This window comes from Ambystoma mexicanum, chromosome 9 (genome assembly GCF_040938575.1).
Source record: "Ambystoma mexicanum isolate Mex_15411 chromosome 9, UKY_AmexF1_1, whole genome shotgun sequence".
Lineage (NCBI taxonomy): Eukaryota > Metazoa > Chordata > Amphibia > Caudata > Ambystomatidae > Ambystoma > Ambystoma mexicanum.
In genome coordinates, this window is record NC_090931.1 from 1,337,002,109 (window position 1) to 1,337,015,687 (window position 13,579).

Here is a 13,579-nt window from a genome sequence, read left to right on the forward strand (position 1 = left end):
AACCACTTCCCACCATCTGGATCCTTCCCGGAAGCCCCAAAAACCTCCTAAATTAAACCCCTCCTCAAAAAACCTACACTTGACGCACTTCTCCCCCAGAACTAGCAGCCAATCTCCAACACCCGCTTCATGGCCAAACACATTGACCGCACAGCATACAAGCAGCTTGGCCTTTTCACTTGAAGCCAACAACCTCCGGGACCCTGCACAATCTGGCTTCAGACCACTCGGAGGAACAGAATCCTCCATCGTGTCCGTCTGGGACAACCTAATAAGAACAGCTGAAGAAGAAGGATGCACTGTATTCATCCTTCTTAACCGCTCCGCTGCCTTCGATCACACCATCCTAGTAGACAGGCTACAAACACTAGGAGTCAAAGAGACTGCCCTCTCTTGGATCTCCTCTTTCATCTCTAATTGCTCACAAATCATGCTTCTGAGCCCATTCACCTCCACATCACGTCCAGTAACAAAAGTAGTGCCACAAGGAGCATCCCTATCCCTCCTGCTCTTCAACATCCATCTAAACCCTCTGCCCGCACTCATGCACTCCCACAATCTTACCTGCTACAACTACGCAGACGATACCCAGATCATCCTTAAAATCTCAAAATCGGCATCTGTCATCATGCCTCTCGGATATGGACTACTGGATAACAACCAACCACCTCATTCGCCATCCTTGGGGAAAACTGAATTCCTAGTCTGTGGGAAAAAAACGCTCCTCCCCCCCCCCCAACCGATTCATGGACGCAATCCCTAGGCCCCACACCGGTAACCTCCACCTGAGTAAAAAAATAAAATAAATACATTTTTAAAAAAACTCAGATGCACACTGGACACAGACTTATCCCTCTCCCAACACATTGACTCTGTATCCAAAACCTGTTTCTTCCATCTGTAGATTCTCAGGCGTATCTTCCCTTAACGCACCTATCCTCACCGTTTCTCCTCCATCTCCATTGTCCTCTCCTGCTTAGACTACACAAACTGCCTTTACCTAGGCGCACCAACGTTTCAACTGAGGTAACGGCAAAGAATCCAAAATGCGGCAGTCCGCCTGCTCATTAACCTGCTCCCAGAAAACAAAATCAGCCCTACACTGAGAGTCCTCCATTGGCACTCTATTGGTCGACACACCACCTTTAAATCCATGTGCATCACCCACCGGGCCATCCACACTAGCCCCGAATGCCTTCAAAACAAAATCACCCACTACCACCCCTCAAGGAGTCTCAGATCCTGCACAGCATCTCTCCTAGTGGTCCCAACTTACAACTCCTCCAGACTGGCCGGATCCTTATTCTCTGTCCAAGAGCAGGTCATCTGGAACTCCCTACCCCTTCACATTCGCAATATTGACAATCGCCTAGCATAATTTTTTTTTTTTTTTAAGTCTCAAAACCTGGCTTTTCCCTCCCTCCTCTTGAAACCCTCCCCCTCTCTAAACTCTAGCGCTGACCCAAACACAACAACATTCCTATACACCAATACTGCGAGGATGCCGGCAGCGCTCACAGCAGCACACCAGAATACAAACTTTCATCCTCCCGAGAAACATAACTCTCCTACCCACCAATATTTCATGGACGCCAGCAGCTTTCGCAGAGGCACTCCGTAACAAACTATCTTCCTCCCCCATCATCCTCCTCCCTCTGGGCTCCTCTCCATCTGTTCAAACTTTCATTCCAGGGAAACCACGAATAGCGAGATCAGCCAACCACATTGGACCAAGAAAAAGAACATTGCAGTCAAATTCCATCCAACCACACGGTACGTATACCTTAGACCACGTTCTGTGGACACAGGCACGGCCACCCATCCATGCACCATAGAATGCAGCTATAGCTATGCCATTCTGGTCTGGCAGCACACAACCATCCACATTAAAACCCCTGACGTACCGCAACACCTCTGCCATTAGTATACAGCGACAACCAACGAAAAAAAGATTCTGTCTAGCTGGGCACACATCGAATATTCAGCAATAGCACTCTATCCTAAACAACCAACAGCGCCCACCCACGTGCCTGACCTCCGGGCTCCTTACTGGAGCCTAGCCAGCCCACCTAAGTCCTAACCTTGAAAAAATGCAGACAAGCTTCTTCCAATTTCTTAGAACCTTTTACACACAGACTGCGGTCCCAGAGAGCGTTCCAACCACAAAGCGCATTGAGGCCGTACGCATGGGGAAAGGGCGCTATATAAATAACTAATACAATACAATAATGTGGAAGTTTGTGGAACGCTATGTACTTGCCCCTTGTTCCCCAGTGGTAGCTTCTGGTCACTGGTTAATGTTGGACACCCAGGAGCCATTTTAGCTGGCGATTGTCCAATCCTAATTTTGAGCCCTGGACCATAGAATTAAATATATCAAAAAATAAAAAGGGAGCATAACCACAGGTATAATGCTCCCTTAACGGGTTTTGTTGGTATTTTGAGTGTTCTGGATCTCCAGGGATCCTGCTAAGCCAATCTTGTTGAACTGTGAGGCATTGTCTCCTTTATTCTGCTCTCCGGCACTGCAGAATAAGTTGGAGCAGTGTGGAGGACACAGGAAGAACAAGCATGATACTTTAACAGGATTACGGACCTCATGGCGCAGATCTCACGAGAAGCAGGATTATGATATTAGAAATTGAGAGACTAGAATAGAGAGAAAGGAGGTGGACAAACCTCAAAAATCATTCTCACTAATAAGGAACTATTCCTCCCCTTCCTTGTACGCCTCACCAATGCGGATTTCAGAGAAAGCTGCGTTCCTGAGGCACTGAAGGTCTCTGTGAGCCTTTTGTTAAAGAAACCAGGTTTTGACCAAAAGGTTAAATTCTAACTTCAGACCTATCTGCAATGCCCCTTTCCTGCTACAAATGTTGGATAAAGGGGGCTACATTCCAATTTCAGGACTATTTAGAAGCACATGGAGCTTTACACCCAGAAAATCAGGTTTCAGAGCTTGCTATGGCACAGAGAGTGCCTTACTGAATATGAAATGCTCCATATTTTGGATAATGGAAAAGCGGGGATGCTGATGTTGTTCGATCCGTAAGCATCCTTCAACCTTGTCCATCAGGACAAATTGCTATGTAGCTTTGTAACGATTTATTAGGATGTCACTCTCAACTCAGGAGTCCCTTCTCACAAAACCCCCGCGCATGGTGGCGCGCACCAAAGCGCTCATACAGATTCAACTTTAGTGAGGCCTCCAACCTATCTCGTACCACCCAGCAAATACCTTCTGTAACACCAATGAGTTAGGAACCTGGCTTGTGCATAATATATTTTCTTAATGTTTGACAAAAAATACTAAAGCAACCAAAACATCAGCCACCAATGCTGTGGCACAAAAGATATCACAATCTGAAATTACTTGTACCAATTGACTGACTTATATTTCTAATGGACTTACAGGTACAACACACAGGTACAATTTAGAGATGGACAGTCATCACATTACATCAGATTTCTTGCAATTTCACCAGCAAACAATATGACTCACACAGTGATTGCTTAGTCTGTTATCAAGCTCTTTTCTCAAGCAGCCCTCAACCCTAGGCATCAAATAGATATGACCCCTCCGATTTGGAAGCAAAGTTCAGGCAGTGGGAATACAATGGAAAAATCGTTTTTCAAAAAGGCAGGGTTTGGTAAAGAGCACAATAAAATTAAATTGTGTTGGGCTTTTTATTTGAAAGGCAAAGTTTAGAAAAGGAACTCAATGGGAAAATCGTTTTGGGCTACGAGTTTGCATAAAATGCAGGGCCTTGGGGTTCTGATTTGGGATGCAAGTAAATAAACGGGAAATTTCGTTTTGCACACTCTACATTCACCTGAATGGCAGGGTTTTAGGGTTACTTATTTTGGGATTATGGATACTGCCCCTTCTGTACAGGGGTTTCAGAAAGGTAGAGTAACCCAAGTACTTTATTCCATATACCGCTCTAACGCACTGGGCATGGACTTGGTTAGTTTATAACTCTAACACTCATCCCGTGATTTTCTATGTGGGAATTAATTGATTTAACTTCAATTAGATGCGCTAATGATATACACAGAGACACACCCTTGCCACAATTTAAAGGAAAGGATTAAGGCAGGCAGTTCCCAACACAATTCAATTTAAATGGATAGTGTGATTTTCTATAGTGGAATTCATTTGGAGTTGGATTTAATAAAATGTGCCACGGGTCACCCCAGTTTCACCCCCTACCTACTATGTGAAATGGAGATTAAGGCTGGTAGATTCTCCCCCACACTTCTGTTGAGATTTGGATTAATCTACTTACAGGGGAGGCCTTGGTTATGGGGCATCCGGGGAAACAGCAGGGCTCCTCTAAGGACAGCACTGATCTGGTCAAAGGCTTTGGTCAAAGGTAGTCCCCAGCAACCAGACTTCCTCTGGCTCCTCAAATGGCAGGCCCAGCCAGCTTCTAGATTTCCCAGTCTCGTCTCCCACGCAATGTTTAAGGCCTTGGTAGCTCTCCCTGCCTCTGCTAGTTCCTTGCAGAGTCCAGAAGTACACTAACTCCAGCAATAGAGTGGGAAAGTCAAGGGAAAAATCAAATGTCCAAAGAAAGTTCCCAAGAGTCAAAAGGTCCCTCTCAGTGAAAACTGATCTCTTATAGGGCTGATGACACGCCATTATTATTATCACAATTCCCACGCTATGGATTGGCCAACTCTCTCCCTCCCTCCACCCCAATACGCCCACTGCCTGCTGATAGGCCAAGGATTGGGGTGCGGGGGCAGATGGAGGAGAAAGATTCATCATCCCAAAAGGACAAATGGGTTTAACTTCTCCATTGTCCTTAAAAATGTAACAACATGGCAGATACCCTAATTTTTCAGGTAACTGCAAGCACATATACATATTTGAATTGTATATTTTATGGCAAGTCGGAAAATACTAATATCTCGGCACGCCCTTCCTGGGAGGAGCTACTGGTTTTATTGATTTACTCCTGAGGCGAAATAGTCACAACTCTGAACCTTCAAGATTTAAACCTTAGTTCCATAACCCATCATCACACCAACTTTCCATTCCCTTGGAATGTATAACTCAACTTGTATACAACACACAGGATTAATATTAACATGATACCTAAGGGCTTCTTATCCCCTGTAATACGAGTCCGGGATAAGCTCACTGGGACATAGGATTCTCTTAATTAAAGAAAAAGGTGGCCCAATGTTAATCACATGGCAAGGCATCACATGTGTCCCTTATCTTTACACTAGCCCAAACCTTTTTTTAAGATTAATTTCTGTTTTTGTGACCTGAAACGAACATCTGCTATGTGCAAGTTCTGTTTCATACACAATGTTTGATCATTCATTAGTGGCTCTGAAGCCATTTCTTGAGGTCGAGTCGGCCCTGAAGACGGTAATTTCTGTTGGCCACCAATGCAGAGCTAATGGGGAGACCTGACCTTAAAGGTCATATCTGCTGGCTGCGTTATCTGCAGCTCCCACAATTTTGATCCAATTATCTGTTATTTCTTTGTATTTCTAACTGAACCACGCCTGCTTCTCCTGGGGGGGGACGAGCCCACAGGTCTTGAGTTCAATTGTCTGAAGGCACAGACCTTTTGGTTCAGTGGGGAAAATACCAGCTGCATCCATACTTCTGAAAATACAGCTTTAAAACCGACAAGATGTGCTTGCATGTAACATTCAGCATTATATCTGGGCATGTTATTTATAATACAATCTTTCTTTACATATGGTTTGGACAGATAAATTCACTTTAGGTATTATTGACACATGGGCCACAGTTACATACAACATTCTTGTTCACTTCAACAAGTATGACTTTCCATTAAAAAGTAAGTGTCTTTCTCCGAAATATGTTGCTTGTGTTCCCTTCTTAAATGTAATATTTTTCACATGCCTATCATTTCAATTTATCTTTTCCCATGTGTACTGCTACTGATACATGAAGTTAGCATCTGCAGCACCCCATGTCATTTCCTATGCATTGGGCATCGTTAGCAATATCACTGTTCTGAGTCACACCTCCTTCAGCTGAGTGCCTTTCCATTTTGATAAAGTTGAGTGAGGCCCATTCCCGCTCATCCACTAGGCCTCATGTTGTGAATCACTGTTTTGTACTGGCTTTTATATATTTCAATAGGACTCCACATTATCCAGCTTCAATCTCACAATATGGGCCTAGCATGGCCTCTCCATCTCACTCTGGAGCTGTATTTTCACCCCAAAGCTTGCCAAAGGGTTCCAGTTATTCGGATCAAATCCTTTTTGACTGGACACATGTCTAGGATAATTTGGGTTAACCCATGCTTGCTTGATGAGCCACTGAAATGTGGTGTGCCACAGGGTGCTTGCTTATACCCCTCTCCTGCCGCCCACTCTGTGCTCTTGGATAAGCAGGGTGTGGATTTTACGAATTATGCTGATGACACTCAGCTCGTCTTTGAGCTGGGCAGCAAGTACACAGAGGATGTTGAGCGGATTAATAAAGTTTACGCTACAATACAGAATTGGATGGCCAATAATGAGATGTGCCTGAATGCCACAAAAACCGAGCTTATGCCACTTGACTCATCCTGGGCTACAGCGAAACTTGACATTCAGTATGTTGGGCTACCCATTGAAAAACACTATCATTATCAAGGTAGTTGGCAAGGTTAAGACATTGAACTTCAAATCTTCTCCGAGCTCAGATGCTCACATTGAAAATGTTACAAACAAAGTCCAATACCTTCTTAGGCTCCTGAGATTAGTTAATCCCTGTCTCAGAAGTGAACTGTGGTACAATTATCTTGTGCTTTAATAATGCCAAGGATTGCTTATTGCAATACCTTGATGACCGGGGTCAGTAGAAACTGCTTAAGGCGCCCTGCAGGTATTACAAAACGATGCAGTAAGTATTGTTAAAAACTTACCCAGGCAAAAACCCAATTCCTCCCATAGAAGGAGCATGCACCGGCTCCACGTTGAAGCACGGATCAGCTTCAAGGCAATGACAATAGTCCACAAATGCCTATATAGACAAGCCCCTGGCTATTTGAAAGATTGTGTTAAGGCTCATCACTCGGTAAGAACTGCCAAATCAAGTGATGGTGTTCGCCTATCTTTTCTTAGGAGTAAGCAAGCTAGAGGGATGGGCAGATACTTTGCCGTTCAAGCTGCCACACTGTGGAACAGACTACCGAAAGGTTTGCACGCAGAAAACAATGTTGAAATTTAGCAAAGGGTTGAAAACCATCATTTGCAAGTACCTAACGCTAGTTTACCGCTGTCCGTTTCCCTCGTCTCTTTTTCTTCCTTGTTGTCTTGCTTCTTTGTCTCTCCGGCGCATTATAAATGAACAAATAAACTGGTGTTGCTCCCATTCGAGGGCTTGGAGTCAGAGTTTCCTCTGGTGCCAACATTTTATGTCACATGCAACCTCTCTTCCTAAACTTCAATGCCACCAGAGGATGCTACACCTCAAGATCCCACTGACGAGTTAGGAGGCGTCAGTAAAGCAGCGTTCATCCTTAATTTATCTATCCCGGCAGGTGCATATGTGACTCAGTCCTTGGTGCAAGTTTCCAGGATATGGATGAAGCCATGAAAGATGGACAATTTTCAAATGGTGATTTTACTTCATTAGCCTTTTGATGAGACCCATTTATTTGGGCCCCAGATCAGATGGAGGGGTTAATGAAAGGGTCTGCTGAAGACCGATCGAATAGACTATCCATCCAGACCACAACTAAGACAGTACTCATGGCTCCCCGGGTGATCTCTACTTCTTTAAACGAAAACAGGTGCCCTTTTCGGCAGAGGAGACGGGTCGCCCCCCTCCAAAACGACAAACCCAGATCTCAGTCTCAACCGTCCACATCACAATCTCAGCAACCAAAAGCATGACTTGAGAGGCAACTCTGATCGGACCTTCCAGCAAAGGTAATCTACAAAACCTTCCATACCAATGGGCCCCATAGTTGCCAAGCACAGGTACACAATAGTTTGTGGAACCTCGTCCAACTCCCAGAGTCGTACAGACCCATCAGCCAAGAAATACTCTTACATCAAGCATAAGTATTCCATCTGTTGGTGGGAGTTTTTTTTTTTTTTTTACAAAAGAAGGCATACAACGGTTTACATACTCTACAAACGGGCACATTTTTCTGCATCTTTCATTAAATGCAAAATATGACATCAGGAGCGTCAGAAGAAATATCCAGATGCAAGGATTCTGTGTCATTTGGGAGAAGTGACACTTGTCGCCATCACAGCAGCTCCAGTGCATAGGGGTACAGTTCTGTACAAATGAGGGAAAGGTTTAGCTCTAGAAGACCAGAATGCAGCAGGCTTCAGGCACAAGTCCGGACAGTGGGAGGCAAGGTTTGGAAAAGCAATAGCCAGAGATTCTTAACAGACACAGGACGGGTTGGAGGAAATATGGCAGCAACCACCCAGGCTATTCCCTGGGCATGGTTTGAATTTGCCGAGTGCCATTTAGCTCCTGTTTCATCCCTAGGAGAGCCTAGTTAACCAAAAACTAAAATTAACCAGGAGCGACTTTTTGCTTCCCAGGCCATGCCTTACAATCATGCATTTGTGACATTAACTGAGTGTTTGATAATGTAAATAAAGAAGAATTAGGACACATCTCGAACACACAAATATAATGGATCATACATAATGGCCAAAAAGTTAAAGTGTACATTTCATGTGGAATTTAGATTTGCACTGCACTGTGCACTCACTCCTGGTTCCCCAGTAGTAGTTCCTACTTACTGGGTGATGCCCGACAGCCAGGAGCTACTTTTAAGTCCTGCTCATTCAATCTTAATTTCCAACCCTGATGGGATAGTCTACACTGGAAGCAAACAGTACAGTACCCACTTGACCATTATTCCACATCCTTTCCTCTGTTGGTGGAAATATCAATTTCTGGTCTCCCCGAAGTTGCTCCACTACTTACCTGGTGGCTGAAGGGGCAAAATCTCAGGAAATGTGTCTCACTAGTCCCACTGATATCAATCACATTAATGGAAAGCCAGACAGCTGAGATGGGGAACCAACTCGGTTCATGGAAAATGGTCCAGCATGGTGGCCTCACAAACCTCATCTTGGCAGTTTCCATTTGCATCATTCATTCAGAACAAAGCAGTGCTGATTGTAACAGACAGATTGCGAGATTGAGTGGACTGCATACAACAAGATTACCCACAAGATTGAATTTTGGATTAAGTTGATCTCCTGGTACCTGCTCAACTCCCCCAGCCATTTCACCACATTTGGTGAACGGGTGTTTTTCTGCATTGTTTACGGGGTTAAGTGAATTTTTTCAAATTAGATTTCAGGGTAGTCGGGCATAGACAGGGGTATGGGGCCCTTTCCCCCCACCCCCAATTAAAAAGTAATGCAGTAAAAAATAGAAATGCAGTGAAACGGCCACCATAGTGAGCTGTACCTGATCCAGTATCCTATACCAAATTCAGCTCATCTCCTGAGGAAAGAGAGAGAATAGACCAGCAGATCTTCTGAACGGGTGATTTCCTTGCTCAGTTCACTACACCTTGAATTTCCAGGTATTTCATTGAATAAGGGAACTCTTTGGGGACCCATGCAGCGATCTGTTCCACAAGGCAAATGCATTACTCAAGCATTACTCCCAATCTTCTTCTCAAAGGTATGCTGGAAACAAACTGCTTTGTCAGTTCAGTGGCCACAAGGGAGCCTCTGCAGCTTTTCTCTGATCCACTCAATTCTTATAGTTCTCCTGAACAATCAGCAGGACAGATGAGAGATAGCGGGACAGATGAGAGATTAATCTACTAACCCCATATTGTCCTAGTCACACGTGGTTCCCACTCCTACAGAAGTGGAAGGTGGATCCCCATTACAGATCCTTTGGAGCCCATCAACCTTACAAATCTCCATTGATGCAGATGTCCCGACTGAGCCCGATGGTTTGGGGGTTGAAAAATTGAGTTTGGTACACAAAGGATATTACTCCTTGCTAGCAGAACATATCCAATAGTCTCACAAGCCAGAAACTAGAGTGGTCTATGACCACTGCTGGATACAATGTTCTTCTCAGCACTCATAGAAACCCATCTACAAAAGATTCTGACCCCATGTAGATTCTGAAATCCCTTAGGAATTGCTTTCTACTGGATCTCTGTGTCCACCTACAATGGGTGCTAATCCGCACATCACAGTGTTACACAGTGTGATGAAGGTAGAAAGACCGGCCCAGTGATTGTTCCGAGTTTTTTTTTATCGTAGGCCTGTTGTACATTTCCCAATTCTCTGGTGAAATCTGCTAGTCCTCGTGGAAGGTTTACAAAACATTCCTTTTAAAAACTCTGAATAAGGCCCTTCTGCCCATGCTACAGGCAAATACTTTTCCTTGCGGCAAGGAAATAAGGCTGCAGTCCATCGGAAATAGCTGCCCTCTTAGATTTCCTGCAAGGTGCAGTGGTTCGAAGACAAAGTCAAAGATTTCACTCAAAGATCCCCCAAGGCCTGATGAATGCAGCATTGTCCTCCTGGTTTTTAGAGGCCAGGAGGGTCTAATCCAGCAGTCAGATCACCATGTATTCAGTCTTACCAAGGCTCAGGTCTATCTATTTATATTACAAAGACTAATGTATAACTCCACCTCGATTTGCATGACTTTTGGTACAAGCAAACAAAAAAAGACAATCCATTGGAACAAACTCGCAACATCCATAGTGTATGAAGCCACAAGTATGCCAGGTTATTCATGGGCCCAAAACAAAGTACATAGCACTCCCTCTACTATTTTGGCAGGGAAGTGAGGTCATACATAAGAAGCCATGTACATGCAGGTATCAACTGATGGCACTCAAAGTGGATGGTTACAGGAAAATACACTGGTATCGTAACTGCAAAGTGACCACCTTACATGGCAAGGGTACCTGGAATTTTGGGTATTGTAGTAGTTTTGTATACTGTAGCTACAGATATATAAGTCTTATGATGAAAAGTGTTGTGGGATAAAATGCCATAACACATGTTGTTTTACACTTTTCCTGCAACTGCGGACAATACAGGTCCTTTTGACCTTGCAAGCCTAAACTACTGGCCCAAGCAAAGCAAGAACCGGCATTGCCTGCTGCTCTGGCAATGTTGCTACTATAAGCAGCAATGTGTGAAGCCTCCTGCCCGTCCGCTTTGCCCAATATCCTCCATAGCACTGCCACAGAAACAAAGAGCAGACTTAATTCCCTCAGCCGCCAAACATCAGTTGCTTTGCAGCTGGAGGAGTGAAATCCCTTCATCCTTTTTGTGGTATGGGCAGCAGCAGCGAGGGAGGAAGAAACAGCCCATGAGGATGCAGAACGGGTAAGGGTTGTGTGAAAAAAGTTTGTCCCTGGAGAAGAAAATTAATCCCGCTTGGACATCTGGAACGTTAACATACCAGCGATAAGGCCAGCAGGCTCTTGTTTCTGATTGGCCAAGAGAAATCCAAAATTCCACTTTGGATATAAATAGGATATAGAGCTCAGGCCTTAAGGGCTACTTGCATGGCTGTGTATGATTTATTGCGACAGGGCAATTATTTTATTTATTTTGGATTTGTAGAGCGTACTACAGCCCACAGGCATCGAGGCGCTTTAAAGGACACTTAAGAAGGCTTGCTTGAGGGTTACAATAAGTGGCCCAAGAATAGTGCTTAGATACAGTTTGTTAGGTTACAGTTGTTCACAAGGTTCTTATACATAGTACTGTATACTGCATAGCAAAGTGTGACATATACATGCAAAATGTGGCCAAAGGGAGATGAGAGGTAACATATGCAATACAGAACTCATAGGGCTAAGCTCTTTAGACAAAGAGCCTAGTTTTTAAGGCCTTGCGGAAGGCTGCGTGAGAGCCGATAGATCTGATCTGGGCTGGGAGGTTGTTCCACATGGTTGCAGCCATTGTTGGGAAGCTAGCGCCTCCCGCACCGCACTCTGCTTGTTTATTATGTCCTTGCAATGCAAAATAGGCACAGAAAGCAGGGCAGACCCATGGGCTTACCATCCAAGCAACATCTTAGCAGGATGCCAAAAAGTAAACGTTGCATATAGAGAGACTGGAGGAGACCAGAGCTATTTGTAGTGAAGGAACTCAGCAAGGAAATGTAGTACGTGGTCCATCCAAAAGAAGAGTAGAGAGGAGTGTAGCAAGGAAACAACTTGGCCATTGAGAGCAAAGGAATGCAAGGGTAGGCCAGGTGATGGCACAAAGCAACAAGGGGCAGGGGATGAAACATGATAGAGGGTAACCATTTTGCCTACAAGTACTCTAATGTTAAGATTACATCAAAAGGAGACCAATGAAAGGAAAGTGGGTTCCCAGCAAGAAGACACCAGTGCGGAAGAGTAGTGGCACTATGGAAAGAATTCAAAGACGTTAACACCTTTTGGTGGCCCAGGCACGTGCCAGATGGGGATAGAGGTTGGACGATCTGAGAAGGAGATAAAGGATGTTGTCTGGCCAGACAGTGTGTATGGGAAGAAATGCATGGTTACATCTGTGTAGTGTGGCTGGTGTCTGGTTGGCGACTGTAGATGAGACATATGTGGCTGGGAAAGGAAGGGTTGTACTTGGGGTTGCTGTAACGATGGTTCAAGGGGGTTGGGAAATGAAGGTTAGGCAGAGTGTGCATGGAAGACATTAAGCATTTATGTGGGACCGCTGTGAAACGGATGTGTGGGCATTTCTGGGGTAGAAGAGCAGCAGAAAACCAAACAGGTTTGGTCTGTAGGGGAGAGGGTTTAGTTCGGAAAGAGGATGTAAGGCGCGGTGTGGATAATGCCCGAATGGGTGGCTGTCTAATACCTGAATGGCAGAGTGAAGTGGATTGTGACTTTGAGGTTTATGTATATTTTGTGGGGCAACGTCTAGTTTAGGCGAATGGGATCATGTGGGGGATTAAACACCCAGTTGGGATTTCCTGAGAAAAAGCAACGTGGAGGGTGTATACGTGGTCTGTGCGGGGGTGGTGGTGTGAAGTACGCCCCGGGTGACGGCCGGGCAGGATGACTGTGTTGGGCGGTGGCTGGTGCATGTCTGCTGTCAGTGATAGCATGTGTGTGCAAGCACCCCTCCTCCCCCTGTCAGCGCCCAGCACCGGCTAACCTCACCTTGCCTGTACCGCGGCTGGCTGTCACGGCTCCCCAGGTGACGGCGGCTCTCATGGAGGGATCCCCGGCGCTGCACACACCGCCCCCGCTCTCCGCTCTCCCTCGTAGGCCTGCGCTTCCGGCCTCGGTCTCCCTGGGAACCTCGCCCCTCTCGCTAGCTCTGCCGGCTACGGCAAGCGGTGCGGGACACACAGCGTTAACATTCCCGGCCGCCCATTGGCTGCTGCAGAGGAAGGGGGCGGGAGCGCAGGACCAGCCCCGGAGTCTGTAAGAAATGAGAATGTCCAGGTCCCAGTGGAGGGAGTTTCCAGAGGAGTTTCTTCCCAGCTACAACATTGTGTCGTTGGGGGGCATGTACTTGCGCCCTTTGGGGCCTCAGCCTAAATCTCTGAGATAAGTACGCACAGAGTCCTCCCAAAAACTCGCACAGCAGCACAGTGGAAAGTGAAAATGCT

The 13,579-nt window shown here is 45.5% G+C and overlaps 1 protein-coding gene across 2 annotated transcripts in view; it reads right to left on the minus strand.

Annotated features, from left to right (window-relative positions):
• Nucleotides 1-13,303, minus strand: part of RALB (RAS like proto-oncogene B) — a 261,118-nt gene extending 247,815 nt beyond the window's left edge. The window contains exon 1 of one of the 2 annotated variants that reach the window (XM_069616744.1): nt 13,125-13,303. The gene's annotated coding sequence lies outside the window, so the exon portion shown is untranslated. The remainder of the gene's footprint in view (nt 1-13,124) is intronic. The other variant, XM_069616743.1, reaches the window with a different exon arrangement.
• Between the last annotated feature and the right edge of the window lie 276 nt (nt 13,304-13,579).